Source organism: Oncorhynchus clarkii, chromosome 19 (genome assembly GCF_045791955.1).
Source record: "Oncorhynchus clarkii lewisi isolate Uvic-CL-2024 chromosome 19, UVic_Ocla_1.0, whole genome shotgun sequence".
Lineage (NCBI taxonomy): Eukaryota > Metazoa > Chordata > Actinopteri > Salmoniformes > Salmonidae > Oncorhynchus > Oncorhynchus clarkii.
Window position 1 is genome coordinate 55793965 of NC_092165.1, and position 6261 is coordinate 55800225.

At 41.8% G+C, this 6261-nt stretch overlaps 2 long non-coding RNA genes across 2 annotated transcripts; both read left to right on the forward strand.

Moving 5' to 3' along the window:
- The first annotated feature begins 548 nt into the window (after nt 1–548).
- LOC139374556 (uncharacterized) lies at nt 549–1251 on the forward strand. Its single transcript, XR_011627684.1, has 3 exons — nt 549–619; nt 871–1025; nt 1121–1251. It is a non-coding gene; the product is annotated as an uncharacterized lncRNA (long non-coding RNA).
- Nucleotides 1252–2474: 1223 nt separating this feature from the next.
- On the forward strand, nt 2475–5656 carry LOC139374354 (uncharacterized). The gene is made up of 5 exons (XR_011627666.1): nt 2475–3022; nt 3382–3672; nt 3800–4051; nt 4277–4431; nt 4531–5656. It is a non-coding gene; the product is annotated as an uncharacterized lncRNA (long non-coding RNA).
- The last annotated feature ends 605 nt before the right edge of the window (nt 5657–6261 follow it).

The following is a 6261-nucleotide window of genomic DNA, read 5'->3' on the forward strand; positions in this document are numbered from 1 at the left end:
TATGTCTGGTTGTTCCAGAACCTCCTGAGATGATCAAAGGACTTCAATGGAGGAAGGACAGTGATGTAATATTTGGAGACAAAGAGATCTCTCCTAAATACAAGGATAAGGTGGACTATAACAATGATAACCATTCTCTGTGTATTAAGAATCTAATGGAAACTGACAGTGGAATTTACATGGTAAACTACAGGAAACATTGGAAACAATCAACTACTACATATAGACTGTTAGTGGAGGGTGAGTTTTCTAAGGCTTCAGTTCTGGTCATTTGCTGTACATTTAATGTGTCTGATCAGGTTCAATAATGAATGTGGGACTAATAATTATCTGTCTCTTCTTTGGTTCTAAAAACTGTCTCTTATAGATCATGTTTCCAAACCAGTCATGGATGTCACATCTCTCAACACAAGTGTGGGACTCTGTGATGTCACAGTGAACTGTTCAGTTAAAGATGGCTGGATGTTGTCTGTCTGTGACAGCGGTCAGTGTACACTGTCACAACAGTCTCCGTCACTAACCGGTGGTAACATGACCATCTCCGTAATGACTGGAAGGATCCAATGCACCAGCAGCAACCACGTCAGCACACAGACCATCTCTCAACCCATGGAGGACTGTAAGTACCATTTAGCCTCCACCTTCACTGTGTACCTCTATCACTTTTTAATAACCTACTAATAATATCATATGAATTCAAGTTAGGTCAAAGTTTTGACATCAATATTGTGATTCTTCTCTAGTTAAGATTGGAATAATTCTGCCTGAAACTATCATTGCATGAACACTGTTTTTAATCTGTGTGTGTGTGTGTGTGTGTGTGTGTGTGTGTGTGTGTGTGTGTGTGTGTGTGTGTGTGTGTGAACTCAGGTAGTGGTAATGTGAAAGCCTCAGTGTTACCAGTTGGCACCATTGTGGGCTGTGTTACTGGTATATTACTCCTAGTTGCTGTGTTACTTGGTGTTGGATACATCAAACATACCAGAAGACAGAAAATCCCTAAAGAACAAAGTCCACTAGAAGAGGTACCTGCTCTGTCATTCATTCATTCATGCATTATACTAGACAATAGTTTTAAATAACAACCATTTAAATGTTGTAATGTTTCATATCCAAACAGGTCATTGTTCCAAGAGTTTACAACTCAGTGAAGACCTCACCAGGGAGAGAAGAACCACAGCATCTCCTTACCAGAACCACAGCCCTGTCCTGACCAGAACCACAGCACTCTCCTGTCCAGAACCACATCACTCTCCTGTCCAGAACCACATATATATACATTTTTATATTCCATTTCATGGAAGTTTCTTTATCCATGAAATGAAGTGGGTGGAGAACAAACCCCTCTTCACATTGTTACAGATAGAATTGAACCATTATTTTGAAATTATCAGTAAAAGTGGAAATACAAAAAAGCAATATGTATCATAAAATGTTTTGACAAACTGAAAATGTATCTTGACATGTAGTACCCGTCTGTTAGTTCTTCTCACTGGTGGATTTGGTGGTATCCTGTCTAGCTTCCTGCATTTACTCCCAGCAAGCACAAAACCCTTCATAGAGTTGGTCCATACTGACTGTCTCTGTCATTTTGAGGGAAACCACCTGCTCCAGATCAGTGAAGGAGAGGTTTTGTTGCATGTTTATCCATATTTCGTTGATATGCCAAACCGAGAGAACAACAACAGAAATTACTTTGCAGGAATTGGCGTGTTTACTGTGATTTGATGAATATACGGGACAAGGGAGGTCCCGTATGGGACAAACCAATTTAGCCCAATATAAGAGCCATCCCGGCTAATACGGGACAGTTGGCAACCCTATTTGACGTTTTCAAATTAAACTCTCATTTAACGTGTGAAATAGTGTTATTTGACGCGTGTAATTTTTTGACCCGCAAAGACTCAAACTGGGTTCCATTCTGTAAAGCCTCGTTCACATCAAATCCATTTGTTTTGCACATCCAATTCAAAACGTATTTTTTCCTGCAGTCTGAACAGTCAAATAGCACATGGAATAGGATATTTTAAGCTGCCTTCCTGGTGGTTTGAAGTCAGATACAAATAGGATTACTGGCCATGTGACTTGTAGAATGGTCAAATCTGAAGTGTACTTTTGTATATTATCTACCTCACTTGCTTTGGCAATGTTAACATGTGTTTCCCATGTCAATAAAGCCCCTTGAATTGAGACAAAAAGTGAGTAAAAAACACACAAAAAATGTTCAGAACTACAAATGAACTTTCTTCTGTCGATTTTGGGTTTTATAATGTCACAATTCCAACCCTCCTCCTTGATCCGGGCTTGGGACCGGCAAAAGTGACCCAAAAGAGACACTGGCGGAGTTAGTTTTTTTATTTGATTATGTACTTTATATTTTTAGTTTAGTTTTATACATTTACATCCCGCACTGAATGTAAACCAGGGCGGAAATCAGTTCCGGCGGCTTCGCGCATGCGCGATTCATTTTCAGTCTGGACGCGGAGGGGTGAACATCTCCTCTGACTGCTGCGAGAGGACTGGGCCGCATGTGAGTGCTGTGGGACGGTGTGGGGCCCACGGCAGCACCCGCTGCTCGTTGAGAAGAGTAAGAACGATACGTGCTTTCACGTCAGTCTCCAATAACACCAGAAAAAGTCGCTAGATTTGTCGCTAGTCGCTTTTTTGAAAAAGTCTCGCTAGAGGGGTCTGAATACTCGCTAAATATAGCGACAAAGTCGCTAAGTTGGCAACACTGCCCACATTAGCTAAACATGAATATACTATAACCACATTTCATATGCGTGTATTACTAGCACAGATGTAAACATAATCAGATAAGAGAGATCGGTTCCCAATTTAGCCTTAACATTAAGGTCTAACGTTAACTTACACAGCGACAACTGCCTTGTTCAGGGGCAGAACGACAGATGTTTACCTTGTCAGCCCGGGGATTTGATGTCGTTTACCGGCCCAACGCTGTAACCCACAAGGCTACTTGCCTCTCCTGAAACCACCTACTTTGGCCGAGAACCAATCAACAGTAAGTATTGTTCAGGCCTAATTCTGAAGAGGTGGTTTGAAGTCGCAGTGATATATATTAAGCAGCATTATTCAGGGACTGCGCTGTGAAACTTTATCTCTCATTTTCAAAAGGAATATGAATATTCTGGGGTTTCTTCTCATTTTATGGCTATGCATCACCATAGGTAACCTATTCGTTATATTGTGTGGAGACATCTCTTTTGATATTGGAATTAAACTGTAGAATGTAAACTTTGTGCACATAAAATGGTTAATTGGAAAAGTTTTTTTATAGGCAGCAAATTATTTACTGATTTAATATGTACATTAATGACAGTCAGTGAAATGCTAAATGTGATCTTGGTCCTCTCTCATTAGGAATCAGGGCAGAACCTTCAGTGGACCAGTATGGGTTGAAGGGGGGTTCAATATGTCTGGTTGTTCCAGAACCTCCTGAGATGATCAAAGGACTTCAATGGAGGAAGGACAGTGATGTAATATTTGGAGACAAAGAGATCTCTCCTAAATACAAGGATAAGGTGGACTATAACAATGATAACCATTCTCTGTGTATTAAGAATCTAATGGAAACTGACAGTGGAATTTACATGGTAAACTACAGGAAACATTGGAAACAATCAACTACTACATATAGACTGTTAGTGGAGGGTGAGTTTTCTAAGGCTTCAGTTCTGGTCATTTGCTGTACATTTAATGTGTCTGATCAGGTTCAATAATGAATGTGGGACTAATAATTATCTGTCTCTTCTTTGGTTCTAAAAACTGTCTCTTATAGATCATGTTTCCAAACCAGTCATGGATGTCACATCTCTCAACACAAGTGTGGGACTCTGTGATGTCACAGTGAACTGTTCAGTTAAAGATGGCTGGATGTTGTCTGTCTGTGACAGCGGTCAGTGTACACTGTCACAACAGTCTCCGTCACTAACCGGTGGTAACATGACCATCTCCGTATTGACTGGAAGGATCCAATGCACCAGCAGCAACCACGTCAGCACACAGACCATCTCTCAACCCATTGAGGACTGTAAGTACCATTTAGCCTCCACCTTCACTGTGTACCTCTATCACTTTTTAATAACCTACTAATAATATCATATGAATTCAAGTTAGGTCAAAGTTTTGACATCATTATTGTGATTCTTCTCTAGTTAAGATTGGAATAATTCTGCCTGAAACTATCATTGTATGAACACTGTTTTTAATCTGTGTGTGTGTGTGTGTGTGTGTGTGTGTGTGTGTGTGAACTCAGGTAGTGGTAATGTGAAAGCCTCAGTGTTACCAGTTGGCACCATTGTGGGCTGTGTTACTGGTATATTACTCCTAGTTGCTGTGTTACTTGGTGTTGGATACATCAAACATACCAGAAGACAGAAAATCCCTAAAGAACAAAGTCCACTAGAAGAGGTACCTGCTCTGTCATTCATTCATTCATCTATGCATTATACTAGACAATAGTTTTAAATAACAACCATTTAAATGTTGTAATGTTTCATATCCAAACAGGTCATTGTTCCAAGAGTTTACAACTCAGTGAAGACCTCACCAGGGAGAGAAGAACCACAGCATCTCCTTACCAGAACCACAGCCTTCTCCTGTCCAGAACCACACCACTCTCCTGACCAGAACCACAGCACTCTCCTGACCAGAACCGCAGCACTCTCCTGACCAGAACCACAGCACTCTCCTGACCAGAACCGCAGCACTCTCCTGACCAGAACCACAGCACTCTCCTGACCAGAACCGCAGCACTCTCCTGACCAGAACCACAGCACTCTCCTGACCAGAACCACAGCACTCTCCTGACCAGAACCACAGCACTCTCCTGACCAGAACCACATCACTCTCCTGACCAGAACCGCAGCACTCTCCTGACCAGAACCGCAGCACTCTCCTGACCAGAACCGCAGCACTCTCCTGACCAGAACCACAGCACTCTCCTGTCCAGAACCACAGCCCTCTCCTGTCCAGAACCACACCACTCTCCTGTCCAGAACCACAGCACTATCCTGTCCAGAATCACATCACTCTCCAGAGATAGACAGTCTACTTCACTGAGAAGAACCAGCACCAGCAGAACACCTCCAAGTTGAAACAGGAAGCGCTTCTCCAGACATTAGACCAAAAGAACAGAGAATAACTGCCTCTGAACTGCATCATGTCAATGAGTCACTGAGTTACATCAGTTCTTGACCTTGTACAGAAACCACGGGACATTGCACCACCTAGTGGACATCAATAATACCAGCAGAGTAAACCTCATGGCTTCATTCATCAACATGTTGTGAAGTTGTTTTAGACCAAGATATTTATATGTTCTAGTATGTGTTATTACTATACCACAAAGCACACGTTTTTTCCAGATGTGTCCAATCCTAAATGAACCCCTGGCTCAGGTTTACACCACATTGATTGTAGGATCAGATAGGTGTACCAGTCAGCAGTAACATGGTATTAGTTCCACCTACCCATCAATGTTGTGTATATGAGAGGGCAGACTTGACCTCATTAGGCCACCGTATATGGATTCTTTAACACATTTTATCTGTCAAGCCATCAAAGTCATATGTCTTTTTTAAAGAATTTGTTCCTAACTGACCTGCCAAGTTAAATAAAGGTTCAACAAAACAAATAGATACCAGTCATCTTTTTAACTGGGACACAAGTATTTATAATCTCTGTACCAATAACCTGCTACTTTTTACTCTGCCTTGTCCTTCCTCTGAGTTTGGAAGACAACGGTAGCTACACTACATGACCAAAAGTATGTGGACACCTGCTGTTCAAACATCTCATTCCAAAATCATGTGCATTAACATGGAGTTGGTCCTCCCTTTGCTGCTTTAACAGCCTCCATTCTTCTGGGAAGGCTTTCCACTAGATGTTGGAACATTGCTGCAGGGACTTGCTTCCATTCAGCCACAAGAGCATAGTGAGGTCAGGCACTGTTGAGCGATTAGGCCTGGCTCGCAGTCGATTAGGTCTGGCTCGCAGGTGTTCGATGGGATTGAGGTCAGGGTTCTCTGCAGGCCAGTCAAGTTCTTCCACACCTATCTCGACAAACCATTTCTGTATGGACCTCGCTTTGTTTACGGGGGCATTTTCATGCTGAAACAGGAAACAGCTTTGCTTTATCTTGGCCAGGTCGCAATTGTAAATGAAAACTTGTTCTCAACTTGCCTACCTGGTTAAATAACGGTGAAATTAAAAAACTAAAAAATACAACTGTAGTCTCTA